At 40.9% G+C, this 22,845-nt stretch overlaps 1 long non-coding RNA gene across 1 annotated transcript in view; it reads right to left on the reverse strand.

Annotated features, from left to right (window-relative positions):
• Positions 1-21,284, reverse strand: part of LOC123367441 — a 42,509-nt gene extending 21,225 nt beyond the window's left edge. Inside the window, exon 1 of the long non-coding RNA XR_006578466.1 lies at positions 21,237-21,284. This is a non-coding gene — a long non-coding RNA (uncharacterized LOC123367441). The remainder of the gene's footprint in view (positions 1-21,236) is intronic.
• Between the last annotated feature and the right edge of the window lie 1,561 nt (positions 21,285-22,845).

Below are 22,845 nucleotides of genomic sequence, written 5' to 3' on the forward strand. Positions count from 1 at the left end.
CAGTTCCAGTTGATTTTTTTATTATTATGTGGTAAAAATAGGAAAGTAAGCAATTTTTCAGTAATAGTGTGCTGTGACACTTTTGTATTTTTATGTATTATTTTGTAATCAAGTAATTTTAAAGTGGTGAAACTTGGGGGTAGCAAGACAAATCAGACCCTGAAAGGGGTATAAGTAGTGTGGAAAGGTTGAGAGCCATTGCTCTAAACAGTTGTACTAACAGATTGTCACTGTATGGACAGTTGTGTTTCATGGCATACAAACAGAAGTTAGATAAAAAGAAAAACATTCTTGCTGGAAAGTTGCAACATAAATGGTCTATTTCTTAAAATCTAGAATACACACAAGGGGGGAGGAGAAAGAGAGAGAGAGAGAGAGACACACACACACACGGCAGGCTACTCCCTAAAACAAAAATGGACAACTCAGCCCACCTTAATTTAGGTTGTCTGGCTGCAACCTGACTGCTGCTAGGCTCAGATCACACACTTCCCTACAAAACCCCCTGCCTGCAAGCAGGACCAGGAAACCCCCTGAGAATGTAAAATGATAGATCACCATTTTAGAGTTTTCAATATACCACCCAGATCAAAGTGTTGGTTTATGGCTGAGTGCAGCATTTATTTCTGGGGTTCATTTCTGCCTTCACAAGGGTTGTGGAAGTGTTTGGGTCTAATTGGACCAGAGGGTTCTCTAAGGAATGTGACTCAGATTTGGGATCCATTTAATGAACACAGAGTGCACTACCACAGTGAATTCTCATCCACCAGCTGTCCTGTGTCTAGGTGGCAAAAACAAATACATGAACAGGTATACATGAGTAGGATCCATTCTACCCTGAGTCAACAGTAAAAATATATTAACATCATACTTATGTGCCCATATATTATTATTATGACTGCAGCTTTGAGAATACCTGTCACACCCACTTTATTGTCACATAAATGCTGTACTTTAAATTGTCTTCCTTATTTTTATGGTTAACATCTGTTTCAGAATTTTAAAGTCAGCTGCTAGTGTGGAGTATAGCAAGCATTGTACATATCTACAAAAGAGATGCCAGGGTGACTATGAGAACTGCAGAGCAGTAAGACTTATTTCAATAAGAAAATTGGTTGAAATAATCATTAGAAATAAAATGATATTATGATCATCAAGGTGTTCTATGATAGCCACAGCCAGCATGGTTTTGTAAAGGAAAATTGTGCACCTCTAATCTATTAGATTTTTTTGAGTGTGTGAACACAGTTGTGGCTAATGGAGAACCAGATGACAGGTTTGACAAAGTTCCTCATAAGAAGTTATTAAAGAGACTTACTGGTCATGAGGAGAGAGGCAAACTATTGATTAAGACACAAAACAAAAAGAGTACTAATATATAGTCCACTTTCAGTATGGTAAAAAAATTAACAGGGGGGGCGGCCAAGCTCTGAGCCAGAATGTGTTGTTTAATTATATGGAAAGGGGTGAAGAGTGAAGTGGCAAAGTTTTCAAAGGATACAAAATTATTCAGGTTACTCAATATTAAAATATGGGAATTTCAGAGGGACCTAACGCAGCCAGGTGAATGGGCAGCACGATGCCAGATTGTTGAAAAATTTAAACATTTGAACTCCCCATACAACTCACTGTCTTCTAGTTTAACTATAACAATTCTGGGTGCCATTGTGCAGTTCTCAGTGAAAACCTTTGCTCATTGTACAGTGATGGTCAAAACAGCTGCAAAAAAGTTAGGATGCGTAAACTATGGGATAGAAATAACATTTAATGCCATTAAATAAATTTGTGTTATGCCATCCCCTGGAATCTGTTGGAATCTCAACTCCATTTTTCATTGCCTCATTTAAAACCTACCAGCTCTCCAGACAAACTTTTCTTTATCCTCAGTGTCTTTGTTTGCACAATCAAAAGATGGATTTTCTGAAATCTACAATCTTATCAAACAAGCATTTTTCAGCCTCCACACCTATTTAGACTTGGAAGGATTATATTCTATTGGTAAGTGTTGATAAATGATTTCACTGTACACGTGCCCAAAGATATGAAAAATATTTCCATCTATAATCAAAATTTACAGATAGGCAAAGAAAGAAAAATGCTGCTTGAGAATTTAGAGTTTTATTTAAGGATATTTACTTTGCATATTTTGACATGATATCGACAGTTTGAATTTTAGTGGTTATAAAGCTTTAACTTTTCGAATCTCAACATCTGTCATTATATAGTTGTCTGACCCTCCCCATAATTTCCTGTAACTGAAAAGGTAAGTTGATAAAAATAGAAAAATGTTTATTTTAAACACCAAAATTATATATTAAAAAACGGAATTCTGCTGAGCCCACTTATGTTCTGGCTTCCTGGCTCAGCTATCTCATCAAGCTGATAGTAATGAATGTATTGTGGGAAAAATTGAAGTAAACTTTGGAGCAAAATTCAACCGTTGTTATGTAGCGTTAGCTGGGGATCTCAAGCTTCATGGTAACAGATGTATGTTTTAGTGCAGTGTTTCCCAAACCTGGGATGCTGTTTGTGCAGGGAAAGCCCCTGGAGGGCCGGGCCAGTTTGTTTACCTGCCGCGTCCGCAGGTCCGGCCGATCATGGCACCCACTGGCCGCGGTTCGCCTCTGCAGGCCAACGGGGGCTGCTGAAATTGGAGACCAGTATGTCCCTCGGCCTGCGCCGCTTCCAGCAGCTCCCATTGGCCGGGAGCAGTGAACTGCGGCCAGTGGGAGCCGCGATCAGCCGGACCTGCCGATGGGGCAGGTAAACAAACCGGCCCGGCCCACCAGGGACTTTCCCTACACAAGCGGCAGAACAACTTTGGGAAACACTGTTTTAGTGTGTGCAGGGGGAGTGTTGTTAATAAAGAGACGATGAATAAAATGAAAAGTGGGGGGAGAAAGTGCATTTGTATTTCAGATGTACATATTTAGATGGAGGTTAATATAGCTAACAATTCTAGTCAAGGTATTTTGGTTTGAAAACCAGTGGTAGACCATCATCCATACTATCCTCTTTATTCTTTCATTCCAAACCATTTCATAATCTGTATATTCTTGTTGCGTTAGAAGGTGCCAAGCTGTTTGACTGAAAAAAACTCGGTGCTAAATGTCTTGAGAGCTTTAGGCAGTTTTGTTCCCTGAATTGAGCAATTCACCTTAAAATAACAGTGTGATGTTTCCCTAGAGAGTGAAATCCCAAGCCTGATCTGTCATAACCAATAAAAGCAGAACTTTGTCATTCAAACAGTCAGCAAAGACCTCAGGGGAAGAGGAATTAATGGAATTTATGTATGTGTTGCTGTTGGCTGAACATGTGTGCTGTACAGCTGTTGAAGTACAGAATTAAAAAGCCATAGCACGTCTGTAAGGTGATGCTTTTTCACTGGATTTCACTACATGTTAAAATGTTATTTTTAAATTGCTATGAATAAAACTGAAATAAGCCCTCCTCCCAAGTATAAATGGATGAAGTAATGTGAATAAAATAAGAATTTATTGGAATCTTCATGCAGAATCTGAAATGAACCAAAATAGTTAAGATTCAGGAAAGTACAGATAAGTATGCAGCCAGCTCTAGTTAATATAAACTGATAATTTTAGTGAATGAGAGTGCCATGTTCGGTCCAGTGCAGTTTGTAGAAATATATTTATAAAAACAGATGAGTATTCAGAAGACATATCTGGTTTTCATTAAAATGGTCTTCAATATATATTACAACTTTTAACATGAATATTTATTTCTGAGACTGCGCACTGCAAATGTGCTATTCATTATGGCCTTTCTTCCTAAATGTATCAATCATCCAATTAAAAAACAAAAATTGTGACATATGACCAAAAATGAGACAGCAAGGAGTCAAACCCCAAAATTCTTATCTTACTTGCAGGGTGAAATTTAGGTATCTGACTAGTTAGGGAATGTTTTTCACAAATGAATATATGTACAGAAAATTCAGATCTGTTTGTAAATGGGTCCCAACAGCTAACCAAATAGAATTGAAATGTAACCAGTTACAGATAGTAATCTGTAACCAATCTGATGGACTCTACAAATAACTTTTTTAAACAAGAAAAATATATTTAATTTTGAATATACTTTTCCTTTCCTCTCTCTGTTTAAGTCCAGAAAGAGTTATGTTAAAGTACCATGGACCAAATTTTGCCCCCAGATATGTATGCAGTTAATAAGAATTGCACACAGGTAAATGGAAGAATTTACCCCTGTGAGAAGCTGTTCTTGCAGGATTTCTTCGCCAGGAGTAGGCACTACTGGAAATATTCAGAGAAAAAGACTGTTCTCCTGAGATTTCTATTACTGTCTTGCAAGTTTAAATAAACTTTGAATTAGTAGCTAAACTTTGGGGTGTTTGTCTGAACACTTTTGATTTGCATATTAATATAATATAACAAAATAAGGGCCTGGTCCCTCAAAAACATTAGTCACATGAGCAGTTCCACTGAAATTACACCACAGGACAGCTTTTCAATCATTACTATGACACAGTGATGTAGATTTATAGGGTCTACTCCATTGCAAAACTCCCACTTCTTTCAGTAGGAGCTGGAGATCCCATGTCAGTAAAAGCAGCGAAGAGTCCTGTGGCACCTTATAGACTAACAGACGTATTGGAGCATGAGCTTTCGTGGGTGAAAGCCCACTTCATTGGATGCATGTAGTGGAAATTTCCAGAGGCAGGTATATATATGCAAGCAAGAATCAGGCTAGAGATAACAAGGTTAGTTCAATCAGGGAGGATGAGGCCCTCTTCTAGCAGTTGAGGTGTGAAAACCAAGGGAGAAGAAACTGCTTAAAAGGGCTCTGAAAATAATGAATGCAGACCCCATCCTACAAACATCTGAGTTTTTTATGGCCATGTGTTGACCCATTAATGTCAATAGGATTATTTGTGTGTGCAAAGTACAGTACATAGGAAAATGGTGATAAGATTTTTTTTAAAATCAGAATGTCATGAAAAAATATTCACAACCCACTATTACTTAAAATTAGTCACTAATTAAATATAAAGAGAAAAAATTAAAGTTCCCCATCATTTCCCTTCATAATTACCCTTTTGAATCATTAGTCAAATACATTTCGAGATCACAGACAACTAGATTCTAGTCTAGGCCATATGTGAGTACATAGTGGGAGATGGGAGATTCAGCCTCACTACACAGAATAAAAGCCAGATAGGATTACAGGACTACATGATCCTGATGCCCACATCTGGGTGAGGGGACAAGAGTCACAGATTGCCCCATTGTAGCAGACCACTGACTCACCAGTGTGGCACCTCCTGCTGGTTGTCTTCGGAATTAGCTCAACTCCAGCACCAGAGTACCCTCGGCTGGCTGATGTCTCTCCTGCCTCAGGCCCTGTGTCCCTCCTGGACCCCAGTGCCTCTTTACCTCAGGGTTATGCCCCAGCAGTACCCCCACTCTCTTGGTCTTCCCTCCCAGGGGAATGCCCACCCCTCTATCCCCACCTTGCCTCAGTGGCTACTGCCAGTCATCATCTAGTCCTTTCATTGGGCAGACTGCAGTCTATAATGGCCACTCATCATTGGCAAGGGTGTAGGATCTGCTGCCTTTGCCTATCCCCGGGCTGCCCCTCTGCAGCCCCAGTACCTTTCATAGGTCTTCAACAAGGCCTGCCAGCTGGGGGTTTACCAGGCTGGAGTTCCCTTCCCCTGCCCTGCCCTGCTTCAGGTACCTTGCTCCCAGGCAGCTAGCCCTTCCCACTCCAGGGCTAGAGTGAGACTCCTGTGTCTTCTGGCCCCATGACCCTTTTATCAGGGCCAGCTGTGGCCTGATTAAGCCAACCACATCTGGGGCCAACTACCTTGCCAGCCTCCCTCAGCTGCTCTTAATCCCATTTACCTTGGGATTTACCTACACCCACCCTTTTGCACTGCCAGCCAAGCTGGCCAGCCACACATGTTGACGTATACTTAGAGATATATCAATCTGTCAATCAGAAGACATTCTGCCAGGAAAAAAAAAACATTGGTGCTTCCCTAGGTCAGATTGATTCTATCCACACCTGACTCTAAAGTAACACAAAATATGCCCCCAAATATAGCACTAGATTTTCTTATGTGACCTTTGGGTGCAGTTATTGGAATTCATATCTCGGAATGAAGCCACATACCCTGAAAAATCTCCAGTTGTTACAAAATGCTGTAGCCTGCTAAGAAATGCAGATCCATGGGAACACTTCACCCTAGTGCTCCACTCTGCACTGGCTCCCCATTGAATTGCATTTGGTTTCAAAGTCTTTATCCTGATATTCCATGCCATCCCAGGGGATGGCCCTAACTACAGGAAAGATGGCTTCTTGCTCAATATCCATAAAAGCAGCAGATTTACATGGCTATGTTGTAGCCATGGTGACACACAGAATGGACTTCCATCTCCAATGGGTCCTTAAAAGTCCTCTTCCTTCAGCAAGAATGAGATGGAAGGATTTAGGTTTCTTAAATCCCACAAAATTGCATCTTCCAACCTCATTCATGGTTGGTCTCATGCTCTACTTCATTCAATCTCAGCTCTATAAACCTTCTGTCAAACCATACCTTCTTCTGAACATTGGACATAACTCCTACAATTGCATATGTCTTGTTCTCAACTGTGGTGACACTGCAACATGCCAGGATTATCTAAGTAGATCCTTATTTGTGACCAAAAAAAAAAAGAAGAAACCAATGGATATTAAGAATACACTATAACTTTTGACACTGAAAACTGTTTAGCTTTCTCTCCTCAGCTGCTTTTAACAGCCATGTTTCTGCTCCATAATCAGAGTTGTCATCACTACAGCATTGAACACTTGTATCATAGTTGTCACACAAACATCTCACTGCCTAGAGACCTTTGAAGATACTGAAATGCCATGACAAGTCAATCCAACATGTGATTTCGGATATAGAACCTGACTACCCAAATAGATGAAAACTAGTCTTTGCTATCTACATGCAGCATCAGCAGGTCATTAGTTTCTGTTTTATAAGAGGCATGCATAGCTTTGGTTTTATCATCATTGATTTTAAGTCTCTCAGATTCTGCAGTTTTTCAGAGCTCTTCCAGCATTAGCAGTACATGGTCAGTCATCTCTTTAAATAAGGCAATATCATCTGCATACCTGAAATCCTCAAATTTAAAGATTCATCCTTAGACAACTTGTACTTTGACCTCAATCAGTTTTGTCTTCAGAAAGTCTATCAGAACATTAAATAATGTAGGTGTGAATACACATCCCCGGTGTACTCCTGATTCTACTGAAAACCAGTCTGTAATACAGCTGTTACCATAACCATAACCTCCCACCATATTCAAGTAACAAGAGGGAGATTCATCAATACAGGTGACAATTTTCTCCGGGACATAGGGAAAGACTATGGAATTCACATGACATAAATATAACCCCACATCTTATCACTTTCAGAACTAAATACAAAACTCATTTTTCAACGTAGCTTTCCCTCGGTAATTTCTTCACATAACACATCCACACTCGCTCACACACCCACATGAATTTAAACAGGAAAACAAAGAAAACCAGTTAACCAAACAAAACCTTTAAACTAGCCAAGCTATTTCTGCAATAAACTGGGAAGGGAGGGAGAGAGATTTTGTTATTTCATTGCTACTAGTAAATACTATGGTGGTCATATGAGTACATAAATAGATAGCCACATGGCAGATTTTTTTGACCTTCAAGAAAATAAATCCATTGCTCAGAGTAATGGCAAATATATAAATCAGCATATGAAACTAAGCACCAAGGAGAATAGAAAGAACTTGTAAGCTGCATTCAGAAACCGGAGTTCCAGAAATAAAAAAAAGAAGACTGACATCTTCAATTAAATGTAGAGAGTGTGATATCAGGACAAAAAGCCCCAAGTACTTTATGTTCCTTAAAATCATCTGAATGATTACGAGAGAACTTGAACATCAAGTCAAGGTCTGTGACAAGAGCAAATATAAGACAAAGTACACTTTTATTGGAACATCATATTTAGGATTAGGGGCAGAAGTAACCTCTGGAAGAAACTGATATGCTCAGCTTATCATAGTTACCAGTTGATAAATATTTTTGCTGAAGATGTCTATTCAGATTTTTTTACTGCATCCATCACCATGGTATCTCAGACCCTTCCAGTTGTGTCATTTTAATTAATGCGCTATCACCATAAGAGTATGTTCATACCTATTCCTAATATCTATTTCAAATTTGTTTAAATCAGGGGTCAGCAACCTTTCAGAAGTGGTGTGCTGAGTCTTCATTTATTCACACTAATTTAAGGTTTCACGTGCCGGTGATACATTTTAACGTTCTTAGAAGAGCTCTTTCTGTAAGTCTATAATATAGAACTAAACTATTGTTGTATGTAAAGTAAATAAGGTTTTTAAAATGTTTAAGAAACAATTTAAAACTATATTAAAATGCAGAGCCCCCCTGGACCGGTGGCCAGGACCTGGGCAGTGTGAGTGCCACTGAAAATCAGCTCGTGTGCCGCCTTCAACACGTGTGCCATAGGTTGCCTACCCCTGGTTTAAATATTTTAAGACACAGGTAAAATCCAAATCAACTGAAATATATTGGGGAATTTAGAAAATGAAAATTCTGGGGGAGATTTTTCGAGGCACAAAGGGCAGTTAGGCTCACGGCTTCCCTTGACTGTGTGTCAGTTGGGCTCCTCAGTGCCCTTTCTGTTTTTGGATCGCTCCTCCTTTTGTTATTTTACATGTTTTTGCACATATGCACAATGCAACGTAGTTGTGAGCAGCAGCAGATGGCTGTGACTGTAAAGCTCTTGTCTTTGTTTCACTGCCTTTTTCTTGATTAGATATTGGCTTTTCCACATTAAATTTTTTTATCCCAAGACCATTAAGAGATTTTACATTTCCCATTTTTTCCCCTCCGGCCTCATTAGAATCAAAGCCATAGATTAAGATAAAGTAACTAAAGGTGATCGATTTTTTAAAATTAAATAATGGATCAACTGAACCTTAGTACTAGCTGATACAAATACATTGCCTAAGATCCTCACCACAACTCAGTTCTCTGTCAGGTATTTCATTGGAGTGGGGTGCTTTCATATCCTGGCACTCTACTCAGGGCAGTGGGGTTGAAACCACAGTCCAATTCATTGTGAGGAAAAAGTCATCTGTAGTTTGAAACTACAGTTAACAATAGCCTGAAAGACTCTTTTTAATGTTAGGCTTTTCTGAAGCCGTTGATCAGAATCTATTAAAATCCAGAGGGTGGCCCTGAGCCAGACCTCAGTGATTACCCTCCTGTTTCTTCACGGCAATGAGGCAGGAATAAAACTGTCAAGTGGAGGAGTCAGAGTCACATGATTCTGCTTGATAGGTTGTCATGCTGCTGATCAGTGAGAAGGGAAACAATTCACAGGAAAGTTCCCCTTATTCACCTTAGTCCCAATGGCTTCTATTGGGACTACTAAAGTGATTATGGGCTACTCATGTGAATACGATTTAGATGGATTGAGGGCAGGGGACGGGGAGGGAAATAAAAAAAACAGAGAGACCATGCATGCGCGCAAAAGAGCAAGCATTAGTACTCAGAGGGGAAAACTGTGGGAAAAAGCAATAGACTTATGAGGGTTTTATGACCTTCCATTACACCCAGGCAAAATTGCTTATGTCTTTACCGTGCTCATGACATTTATATTCAACTTCTATTATGTATCCATTTTCTTATGCATTCTGGTACAGTATTTCATAGAGGCCTTGAAGAAACTCTGCAAGATTCTGGAATGACCTAGCTGGTTAAGTGTAATGTATGTATGGAGATAATAAAACAATGTAAGTCATGCCTCGTATATCTTCTATGTATGTTAATCTATCCAGTAATACCTAATTCTGTGGGCTGTTGAGTGACTCCTGCAAAATATTTCACAGGATTTCCTAGTCAGGAATCGAGTAAAATCTGAAAGACTGAAACATACCATACACAGTTCTTAGTGTCCATGTATTCCTAAAAATAAAATGTAGACAATGTTTTAAAATATTCTTGCTTATCTTAATAAAGTTAGCCTGGATAATAATCAACTCCTTGGCTCGTTGCTAGATAGATATTGCTTAACACACTACTCTGAAATTTAAAAACAAATCCTCATATAAAAGAATATCACTCCATTTATAATGCATTTTTATGCATCAGAGCATTTATTTTAAAAGCTTTCTGAACCCCTACAGTGAGAGATCTTGATTCCCACATCATTTTTCTGGAAGCACAATCAGAATTTCTTAGCAAATGGCCACAATCTAATTGGAACAGTGCTTAAAAATGCCTTCCTAATTGTGACTAGAAGACAGCCGCATATTTTAAGAATGTTGCCTAGAGAAAAATATAATTATTTAAGAACGGCTCTGGTGTTCGACTCTTTGAAAAACATGTAAGTTTTAACATTTAAATTTCAGCTTTTCCAAATAAAGTAGTCCTGTTGCCCCATTAAACAAATCACGAATGCTAATTTTAATGCAGCAGATTCAGTGATAAACTTGGTGCTGATATGTGCTCAGATATTATATATCCAGCATTCAGCAAAGCACTTAAGGATATGCTTAACTTTAAATATGTGAGTGGTTGCACTGAACTAAGTAGTCTCAAATAATTGAATTTGCACTGAGTTAGCTTTTCCTTACCCTGGCGGGCTGTGTGTCCAGGGGCGGCTCTAGGAATTTCGCCGCCCCAAGCACAGCGGCACGCTGCGGGGGGCGCTCTGGCGGTCACCAGTCTCACGGCTCCGGTGGACCTCCTGCAGACATGCCTGCGGATGCTCCACTGGAGCCGCGGGACCAGCGGACCCTCCGCAGGCATGCCTGCGGATGCTCCACTAGAGCCGCGGGACCAGCGGACCCGCTGCAGGCACACCTGTGGGAGGTTCACTGGAGCCGCCTGCCGCCCTCCCGGCAACAGGCAGAGCGCCCCCCGCAGCATGCTGCCCCAAGCACGCGCTTGGCGCGCTGGGGTCTGGAGCCGGCCCTGTGTGTATCAAAGGTTGCCAATCCCTGTTTTAAAGGTTTGTTACATTTTTAAATAAATGGCACCTCTTTAAAGCTTCTGACATGTTTGTTGGAAGTAATCTAGGTAGAGATGGTGCGCAGAGTCAAGATGAGTTGGTTGAAGGTGCAAGGGAAATGTAGTTTATCACATGGATAACGTCACTCAGTGTGGCACAAAATATGTATTTATGTCTGAATGTTTAATTTTGGGGGAGGGATAGCTCAGAGGTTTGAGCATTGGTCTACTAAAGCCAGAGTTGTGAGTTCAATCCTTGAGGAGGCCATTTAGGGATCTGGGGCAAAAATGTGTCTGGGGATGGGTCCTGCTTTGAGCAGCAGATTGAACTAGATGACCTCCTGAGGTCCCTTCCAACCATGATAGTCTATGATAAAATCTTTCCTCCTCCCCCCCAATCTGAAAACAAACCACTTTTCCTTTCTGTTTCAAACTCCAAAAGAACATTTTCAAAGATGCACACAACCCTTTTCTGTTTCTGATCAAATATGAAATTTCATAACCCCATAGACACTTTCTGCCCCTGCCATTTTTTGGAAGTAGTTTTACTTTCCTCAGTTCAATTTTAGCAAAAGAAAATCTTCTCAAAGTCCAATGGCCTCAAAAGGTGTGTGCAGGGGGCAGGGGCAGGAGCGAAAGAAGGTTTCAACAAGAAACCATTTGTAAAATGCAACATGAAAGAACTTGGGCAGTTTTGCACAACTCCAAAGAAAAAACTCAGAGCATATGAAAATCAGAATGACAACAAAATAATCTTTGAGACGTACCTTCTCCTCTCACAATGGGCATATAATGGTAATAGGAGTTAAGCATGGATTAGAATAGGGGAAATAGATTGCTCAGTTTTGAACAGTGGTGAGCAACCTGCAGCCCACAGGCCAGAGGTTGCCCACCACTGGTTTAGAAGCATCCCAGAACGTGCTCCTGCAACTCAATCTCACCCCCCTTATTTTCAGCCACTTTCAGTTCCTACGCCTGTTGTGTACAGTAGTAGATACTTGAACGCTGAGATATTTGCAGGCAATTATTTTTCTGCATTCTCATTAGTATTACTGCTACTTTCCTACTAGACTAGCTGCTGATGGATGTTATTAGGCAATTACAATAATGAAGCTTTTCTGACCCAATGACTGTGGTAAACTGATATAGGAGTTACTCCTTAATAATTGAAACTATGAATAGCAGGAGGAATTTCATAGATTTTTTTCATGAAGTCACCTCTGAAATGTTACAGGACAAGATTTAATCTATGAATCAATGTGTCACATCAGAATACACCTTAGAACTTTGCACATAAAGGGTTGATGTGACAGTATGAGCACTGTGATAAAACAAATAACAGTTGGTTAATTTGTGCTGTGGAACTAATGTGCACACTGTTTTACCTTGACATGGGTTCTCTCCCCTGGTTACCCTCTCCTCTTCACATTGCTCACTGTTCTCTTCTTTGGTTGCTTTGTCTTTCAGGCACTCTTCCCATTTGATTATCCTGAACTATGCTCACTTCCTCAACTGGTCTATTTCTTTTTCCTGTTCAACTCAAACCATATTGGACCCTCATTTACAACCGTGTAATCCCAAAGATTTAAGTGGTTTATCCTCTCCTCTTGCTCCAAGGCCAGAGCTTTGTGTTCTCAATCCACTTGAAGCTACTTTTTCCCTTTTTGGCTCTCATCTTCATTCTTTTTGGTTTTAAGGCCATGCCAGTACTTCAGGGTACAATGTGCAAAAGGAATTTGTGAACTGAAGCCTCTGATTGGATTTGTATAGCCATAAACCCTGAAGCTTTGCTTGGGGCTGGAGGGTGTTGAACCTGACAAGCTCAGACTATGGAGGGGAATAGCTGCAGCTAGCTCCTTCCCCCTACAAGCTGTGGTACCCCCACTAAAGTAGAAAGGGAATGTAGGAGAGGGGCAGGCAGGCTGGCTGGCTGTTCACTGGCTTTTTGCATGCTAAACTTCAACTTATGCTGCCCAAAAGTTCAAAAGCACAGATTGTAGGTGACAACTGGAAAATAACTATTACAGTTCAAGACTACTTTTGAGGTTTTGATTTTTTTTTGTTCCACATTGGAATGAAAACCGACAATTTCTATCAAACAGAACTGTCTCAAAATATCAATTTCTTGGATCAAAAAGGTCAGGCTTCCAATTCCTCTCTCTCACTTGGTGTGTGACCAGAGAATCTACCCTGGATTTCAGAAACCTTCCCTTCGAAAGCTTCATCTAAATTGATGTTTTCACAAAACACTACTTCAACAAAATAGAATGTTGACAAAAAAATTTAGTTGAAAGTATTGCAAGCATCTCTAGTGAGAACCAAGCAAAGTAAAAAACAACAACCTGAATTTAAGTTGATTTGAGACTTAATCCAATGTAAGTCCACAGATTTATTTTGTTCTTCAAAAGATGGATCACCACATCAGTTACACATGTGCAGATGATGGCTTGATCATGCCTCAGTTGTTTGCGTGCTCTCTTTTTCTCTGTGCTACACTATTTAGAGGTAGCAGCCTTCTGTAAGTTATAACTGAAATATAGTAAACTCTGGTCAGCACTTTCACAACCTTACCTCAAAAACTGGAGAGAAAAAGATCTGAAGAAATGAGCATAATTAGGCATAAGAAGTAGTGAGAATATTTAGCCCTTTCCCAATCTTTTTGAAACCCCAAGCTTTGCCAGCTGCAGAATCATAGAACTGGAAGGGACCTCAAGAGGTCATCTAGTCCAGTCTCCTGCACTCATGGCAGGACTAAATATTATCTAGACCATCCCTGACAGATGATTGTCTAATCTACTCTTAAAATCCTCCAATGACAGAGTTTCCACAACCTCCCTAGGCAATTTATTCCAGTGTTTAACCACCTGACAGTTAGGAAGTTTTTCCTAACGTCTAATCTAAGCCACCCTTCAACTTAAGCCCATTGTGTCTTGTCCTAGCCTCAGAAGTTAAGGAGAACATTTTTTCTCTCTCCTCCTTGTAACAACCTTTTATGTACTTGAAAGCTGTAATCATGTCCCCTTCTCCAGACTAAATAAACCCAATTTTTTTCAATCATTCCTCATAGGTCATGTTTTCTAGACCCTTAATAATTATGGTTGCTCTTCTCTGGACTTTCTCCAATTGGTCAAAATCTTTCCTGAAATGTGGCGCCCAGAACTGGCCAAAAACTACAGTTGCGGCTGTATCAGCTCACAGTAGAGCAGAAGAATTACTTCTCATTTCTTGTTTACACACTCCTGCAAATGCAAAAAAAGCAAATCTCATTTTGGGATGTAACGGTATTACACTGTTGACACATATTTAGCTTGTGATCCACTATGACCTCCAGATACCTTTCTGCAGTACTCCTTCCTAGGAAGTCATTTCCCACTTTGTATGTGTGCAACTGATTGTTCCTTCCTAAATGGAGTACTTTGCATTTGTCCTTATTGAATTTCATTCTATTTACTTCAGACAATTTCTCCAGATCATTTTGAATTATAATCCTATCTTCCAAAGCACTTGCAACCTCTCCCATCTTGGTATTGTCCACAAACTTTATAAGTGTACTCTATGCCATTATCTTTATCATTGATGAAGACATTGCACAGAACTAGACTCCACTCGATATGCCCTTCCAGCTTGACTGTGAACCACTGATAACTGCTCTCTTGGAATGTTTTTCCAATCAGTTTTGCACCCACCTTATAGTAGTGCCACCTAGGTTGCATTTCTCTAGTTTGTTTATTAGCAGGTCATGTGAGACAGTATCAAAAGCCTTACTAAAGTCAAGATATACCACACCTACCACTTCCCCCTATCCACAAGACTTGTTACTCAGTCAAAGAAAGCTATTACATTGGTTTGACACGATTTGTTCTTGACAAATCCATGCTGTTACTTACCACTTTATTATATTCTAGGTGTTTACAGATTGATTACTTAAATATTTGCTCCATTATCTTTCCAGAGTTAAGCTGAGAGGTCTTTAATTCCTGGGTTGTCCTTATTTCCCTTTTTACAGATTGGCACTATATTTGTCCTTTTTCAGTCCTCTGGAATCTCTCCCGTGTTCCATAACTTTTCAAATATAATCGCTAATGGTTCAGATATCTCCTCAGCAGGGCCGTCCCTAGGGGGCGGTGTGGGGCACGGGACAACCCCACCCCCACCTCAGGACCTGCCCTCACTCCACCCCTTCCCCCAAGCCCCTGCACCCACCCTGCCTCTTTATAGCTTCTGCCCCTCCCCCCGAGTGACACCAGGAGCTTGCAAGGCAGAGCAGGACGGGCTGGGGCCGGGTTGATCACTGCTGCTGGCACCGGGCTCCCTGCTAACTCCCTAGGCCACCCTAGACCCCATGTCCTGAAGCGCCCCCTCACCCAAGTGTGGGGCCCGGGATGGTTGCCCTGGTCAGTCCTATGAATGGGACAGCTCTGACCCTCAGTCAGCTCCTTGAGTATTCTAGGACGTATTTCATCAGGCCCTGCTGACTTGAAGACATCTAATTTATCTAGTACTTTTTAACTTGTTCTTTTCCTATTTTAGTCTCTGGTCCTACCTCATTTTCACTGACCTTCACTATGTTAGATATTCAATCTCTACTAATTTTTTTGGTGAAAACTGAAACAAAACTTTCTATATTTTCTGTTATTGCTTTTTCCCCTGATTAAGTAATGTGCTTACCCTGTCCTTGGTCTTTTTTCCAAAGCCCTGCTTTAATAATTCAGAATATCCAGCTGAATAAGAGAAGTGGCGGCAAATGGTTTTCATCCACCCCTTCATTCTTGGATGCCATTTCATCTATTTAAGTCTTATCCCCAGTCCTCAATTTTAAGAAGCAAATCTAGAAGCTGAAAGGACTCACAGATGATGCTGTAAATCTTTACAGCTATAGGATCCAACCATCCCATCTACTTCTGCATTCAGAGGGGAGCCAGAACAAGTGAATCTAGAGAGGAGTGCTTAGAACTGAGGACATCTACACTCAACAGCATGTTCCCCTCAAGAGATAGCAGGTACCAAAGTGAATATCTATACCTACATTACATTATGGCTGCTAGAAGCAAAAATAACTTAAGGTTGATGGCTGCACTTCCTCAGAGAGGCTATACAGACACTAGATGGGTGGTTAATGAGTACACAGTTGCATGCTAAAGGGGATATAGACTCCTTTTGAAAATCCAGGCCCCATTTGGAAAAAAAATATGTTTATCTTTTAATACTAACAACATCTGTGAAGTTCTTTGAAATTTTTTTAGACTTTTCAGATATTATTGTTTATTTCATCTTAAAAGGGAAAATATTTTGTGTGTTTGATATTAATGTGAAGAGCTGCATTAAACAAAATGATTGTGCTTTGAGAAAACAGTGATTATTCTTTCAAATGATTGAGCAGGGTCGGAGGCGCATCAAATGCAATTCTGTGGGAAACAGGAATTCTGTAGCGTATTGTGAAATTGTTCACGATATTCTTATTTCTCTGTTCAAAACTTCAGGATTGTTTCCCTGCTCCTGAACAGTCAGACAGGAAAGAGTTTGCACATCAACACCCACCTCACAATCCTGCAGTAGGCAAGATATACCAACACTTTCTGTAACTTTTTTTTAAATTGTCTTAATCCAGTAGATCAACACATATGAAAGCCTAGTGATCTTCTTAAAAGACCAGACTTATTTTTATTTATATTAGTGAGAGCTTTAGGTTTTCACTTGTTCTCAGAAGCCTGAAATTCATCAATGATTAGGCTGTTAGGGTTATGGTGAGAGGCTGACTTGGGGACTGGAGTGGGGTGGGGAGTAGGTCAGAAGACCTGGATTCATTACCCAGCTCTGCTGCATGACATTGAGCAAGTCACCTTACCTTTCTCTAATTCTCTTTGTCTATTTAGAGTGTAAACTCACTGGGACTGGAGTGTCCCTTAGTATGTGTCCAATGTAGAGCTGGCCAGAAAGTAAGGTTTTATTTCAATTAAAAAGTTTGAAAGAAAAATGTGTGTGTGTGAGGGGGAGAGGGGTTGTCTACCAGTTTTCCATGGGGAAAATATCTTTTTTTTTTTAATATCACATCCAAATATTTTCATTTTTGGGCGTTCAATTTTTTCAAAAAATATCAAAGTATTTCATTCAGCAGAAAAAACTTTTTCAATTAAAAACAATTTGGATGGTAAATTTTTGACCGGCCCTACTGTAGTGTATTTAGCAAAATGGGGTTCTGACCTTAGCTGGGCCACCTAGGTGCTACCATAGTACAAATAAATATACTACTTGGGAAAGGTGGGTTATGTAAAACATAGATAATGCGCACATATTTTCTGCATAGAATCTTTATGACTATATTAACTTGAGAAGAATGGGAAGATTTTGGCTTTGAGAACTGCACAAATAAGAGTATGAAAGCTCAACTATTGATGCCAGGATAATATGGGAATGGGAGTGTCCCCAGGATCTAACTGATTAAAATGGTTCATTATAACAAGGTTCAACAAAGAACTAGATAAGTTCATGGAGGATAAGTCCATCAGAGGCTATTAGCCAGAATGGGCAGGTATGGTATCACTAGCCTCTGTTTGCCAGAAGCTGGGAATCGGCAACAGGGGATGGATCACTTGATGATTACCTGTTCTGTTCATTTCCTCTGGGGCACCTGGCACTGGCCACTGTTGGAAGACAGGATATTGGGCTAGATGGACCTTTGGTCTGACACAATATGGCTGCTCTTATGTTCTTATTGCTCTGGACCGGTGGTCCTCAACTGCGGCCCGCTTGTGGCCCAATCAGCACACAGCTGTGGCCCATGTGACATCCTCAGGGCCATACAGGTAGTATATATATTGTGTGGATGTGGCCCACATAACACAGAGAGCTGCATAGGTGGCCCACAATGGTAAATAGGTTGAGAATCACTGCTCTGGACACTGTCACAGACATCTTGTCCACAGTGATGGTATTTCATTAGCTTTAAGAGGCTAAAGTGCCTTTTCAAAATGTGGGTGTTGCTGCTACTCTAAGGTTTACACAGAAATTAAATCCAATAAGCTCATAAGAACAGCCCCACTGGGTCAGACCAATGGTCCATCTAACTCTGTATTCTGTCTTCCGATAGTGGCCAATGCCAGGTGCTTCACAGGGAAAGCTCTGGAGACCTAACAATTTAGAAATGCAAAATATTTATATAAACTACATTTTATACTGTTAATTTAGACCAAACAGTATTGAATATTACGTACATATGAGTCCTCAAGGAGACATATGTGTATGTAGCAGTAAGCAAACATACCCATTATTTAATAGAAGAGAAAAATCTTAAAAGGTGGGATTTTCAAAAGTGCTTGGTTTTGGTCTAACTCTGCTTGCACTGAAGTCAATGGAAAAAAAAACCTTTGTATTCACTGGGAGCAGCTAGGCCAATGCTTAGCACTTCTGAAAGTCTCATCCAATTTCACCAATTTGAAGATAAAGGTTGCTTATAAAATTTACTGGTCTCCTGAGCAGAGATTGGAAAAGCAGTTCAATTAAAAATAACCAAGATGAACTTGTCCAGAACTCAAAAGGCCATTTGAGATGGAAAACATTTAGTTAACTCTTCCTATTCTTACATCTCACAGAATTCTGAGTGAAATCTAGAAAGTACTCTAAGCAGAAAATGCAATAACTATACACAAACAGTGTAGAAGCTATATTCCGGTATTTCATATTCAGATGATATTTCTAATTTAGAGAGGAGTCGGACATTTCAAATCTCAAGAGCCTGTCCAGGGAAAAACTGCAGTTATGATTTTTCATACACAAAGGGCAAACGTTTTATTAAAAGTGACATTTAGAATAAGGGAACAAAACAAAAATGAACAAAAGCAAAATCCCTGTGACAGAGACACACAGATGGGGTCTCATCTAACAGTCTGTACTGAGCCCTAAGAACAGTATGGCTGCTTATCTATGCCCACATGGCCATTGCTAGAAATTTCCAGATGCTGTACACATGACGCAAGAAGCATAACAGTTTCATAACTGCTTGTTAATTTTGTCTCGTGCCCAAAACAAGTGCTTGGGAGCTCCCAGCACTGCATATCCATATCGCCTCACTCCCCATGGCCTCCTACAATTACGCTCCATTTCAAGAGGAAAAACGTAGACACCTATGTCCCAGATCCATTTGGGCTCCTCTACTGGCAGATTGTTATGAGTGGGATCCAGCTACAGCATCCCCAAGTATTTAAAGCCTTTGGAGTCTGCGCAGAGACCAAGCACTCTCCCTGTCTTGATGTCCCCAGGCATTTGCAGTGCAGATCCTCTGTCTAGGTAGCTGCAGCCAGAGGACCCCCTCCCCAGACTCTGGAACCAGTGCTGACTCCTCCATAGCTTAAACATACCCTCTCTCAGCATCTTTCCAAAGGTATGAACCCTCTGGTTTCTCTCTTCAAGGGGGTACATAGTAGGTGTAGCATAGAATTCTGCAAAGTGTCCTGTGTATAACACATTATTGCTCTTTATTATTTTTTTTATAGATCTGTGTGATTAAGTAAATCCTACCTATACTTTCTTGCCTCAACTTCCTCAGCACTCCAGAGCATTCTTTGGGCTGGGGTCACCGGCCTTTGGGACGATCCAGAGTCCTTCAGCTCCAGGGCATGGATTGTATTCTGAAACCTGGAGCCTTCTCTCCCTAGGTCAGCCTGCCACCTCTCACTTCGACCAGCTTGAACCCTTCCTTCTTCCTGCCTGGATTTCCTGTGTGTCTTGCCTCAGTCTGTTTATATATTCCCCTGCCAACACCTTGGTTTCTTTGTTCTGTGTCTGGTAACTTTCTACTCCCCAGACTCCTGCCCACTGCTGGCAGGTAAGAGAACACATTTTCTGGGCACAAGCCACCTTTTGTTCCAAGCTGTTTCCACTGCAGTAGGTGGTCATGGAGTTCTAATGATCCACTATTGTCCCTGGTTTGGCAGACACGTGACACAACCAGCAGCTCACAGTGGATACGGAGGGGCATTCAGGATACTATAAAAGTTGATGTAACAATTTTATAATAGCAACCAGGATTATCAAGTTGTACAGACAGATTTTCCAAGTTGTCACAACCTGCCAGAGAGGCTTGGAGGTCAGACATATTGGAAAACTTCAGTCTCTCCTATGTAGGTTTGTGTGCATATGCATAATACATATCATTCCATCAGTCACATGACTCTTCCTTCTCTCTCTCTAACATTTCCCAATCTCAGATTCCAAAGATAGCCACTATCCACTTTTGCTTGAAATTTCAAAGGCACACAGTGTAGAGTGACAGGTGGTTCCCCCCCGCACCCTATGTTTACACAATTTTAAAGGGTGGGAAAAAGTATCATTAGATTAAATGAAAAACTTTGCATTTCACAATGCACACTCACTAAAAACCAAATGATGAAACTGAGTAAAATCCAAAACCAATGTTTATTGCTTCTCTTCAGCCCTAGTGAATACTATTTTTTGCTTTGACATTAAACCTTTTGCTTTGGCATGAGCCTCATGCATTCTTTATCTGTTGTGTGTAGGCCAGGCACAGTGTGGACTCACTCTGAGTGTATGTGACTCGTGCCATTGCTTATACAAACCCTTCCAAATTGGGCAGGGCCATGGCCCATGAAGCTTTCGGAAGAAAGCTGCAATACTGCTTGTACACAGAGAGAACGAGATATTGTGCACTCTTCAAAACATAATTTTCATGACTAGCACAGAAGTCATCAAACTTTCACAGGCTCTTCTTTTAACCTCATTGCTTTGTGAAATCATCATTTTACATATAGCCCCTAAATCTTTTGTTGGATGGGTATTTCAAATATTAGTTCCTCCTCTGAATTGGTGGGTCCTGTGCTTATTGATGGATTTGCTCACCTCACAGATTCACCCTGTGGGTCAGGAAACAGCCTAGAGACCTTCCCCTCTGATAGAAGCCACAGTCCAGGTCAATTCCTCCTGTGTTTGATCAGGAGTTGGGAGGTTTGGGGGGAACCCAGGCCCGCCCTCTACTCCAGGTTCCAGCCCAGGGCCCTGTGGACTGCAGCTGTCTAGAGTGCCTCCTGGTATAGTTGCACAACAACTACAACTCCCTGGGCTACTTCCCCATGGCCTCCTCCCAACACCTTCTTTGTCCTCACCACCAGACCTTCCTCCTAATGTCTGATAATGCTTGTACTTCTCAGTCCTCCAGCACTACGCCTACTCACTCTCAGCTTCTTGCATGCCTCTGGTTCCTCACACACACTTCTTCTCCTCTGACTCCCTTTGGCCTGACTGGAGTGAGCCCTTTTCTAGCATCAGAGGGGCCTTAATTAGAGTCAGGTGCTTGACAGCCTCACCTGACTCCTAGCAGGTTAATTGGAGTCAGGTGTTCTCATTAGCCTGGAGCAGCCCCTGCTCTGGTCACTCAGGGAACAGGAAACTGCTTATCCAGTGGCCAGTATATCTCCTTTCGACTATTCTGCTGTTCCCAACAGGCCTAGGTCTATCACTATATATAGTTTAAATAGTCTAAATACAAATCAGAAACATGGCATAAAACATTTAGTTGAAAAAAAAACTTGGTAAAGGCTATTAATCTATTCTCATGAATCTGCTAGAGAAACTAAACTGAGAATAAAGCAGAAGATGTTTAATTGTTGCCATGGTCACCAGTTAAAATGACAACTGAAGGATAGCAATAGATGTTGGAGAAGGATTCACTTCTATTACTCAGCCTATTTTAATGCTCAGATCACAGATTCACCCTTTGCAGAGGGAAATTCTTGAAACAAGGCTAGATTCTCTAGTTCAGCCTGACTCCTCTCTGCACAAGACTTAGGAGGGTGGGGCAAAGGAAGCCCCAACCCACCTTCGCAGCTCCACTGCCCCTCAATTGGCTCACCACGGGGATGATCTCTCAAAGAAGTTTAAAGAGAGAACTATATAGGCACCCTGGGGAAGATGAGAAGATGTGGCCAGTGGGTCTTCAAATGTTGTGGAGCTGCTGGCCTCAAGCCTTGCAGAGGGAGATTGGACAGGTTGTGTCTGCTGTACAGCCCCTCGGGGGCTATAAAATTTGGCTGCCTCATATGCTTCAGACCCTGCCCTGGGGGTGGGGGAGGATTATATCCTCTCTAACCCTCACATAGCTTCTTGTGCCAAACTGGGGAATTGTTTTATTGGGGAGCTGTAACTCTGTTGAAATTAGGTTAACTTGGAAGATAGAATTAATTCTATCAGTCCAGAGCCCCTGAAATAGAAACAGTGATTTTGGTTCTGCTGCCACAGAAAGAAGTTATCTGGATACCTGGTTTGGCCATGGCAAAGTTCAGGCAGGTTTGGATAACTGGGTCTGATTTGGATCCTCCTCTAACTTCAGATCCTTCATCTTGGTGTATTTCAGTAGGAATTTTAGCAGACACCCAATGCTTTCCCTCCCTCTTTATATGCTTTTGTGCCCATTCTATTCCCTGCAAAGTCACTTTCCTTACTACCCATCTTAGCTGTGAAAAGTTTCCCCTTCCTACACCGTAAATTGATGTAAATCCATTTAACATCATAGCACTAGATTTTCCTGCTGCATATTACAGAACTAGAAGCCTTTAATATTTGCCACATAGCTGAATCATTTTTACAGTCAGTCAACTTTCCATTTCTCCTTAGTACCCCAAAATATTTCCTAAGTTGAGCCAGTTAATATCCTCCTATTAAAGAGTGTCTGAAAGCACTTCAATTGCATGCACACTAAAGGAAGGTTTCCTTTTCACTTTCCCCTTCTATCCTTTTCATTCAGTGTTCCAGTTCAATGGTTTTTCCATTTCTTTTTCCAGTGAG

This window comes from Mauremys mutica, chromosome 3 (genome assembly GCF_020497125.1).
Source record: "Mauremys mutica isolate MM-2020 ecotype Southern chromosome 3, ASM2049712v1, whole genome shotgun sequence".
Lineage (NCBI taxonomy): Eukaryota > Metazoa > Chordata > Testudines > Geoemydidae > Mauremys > Mauremys mutica.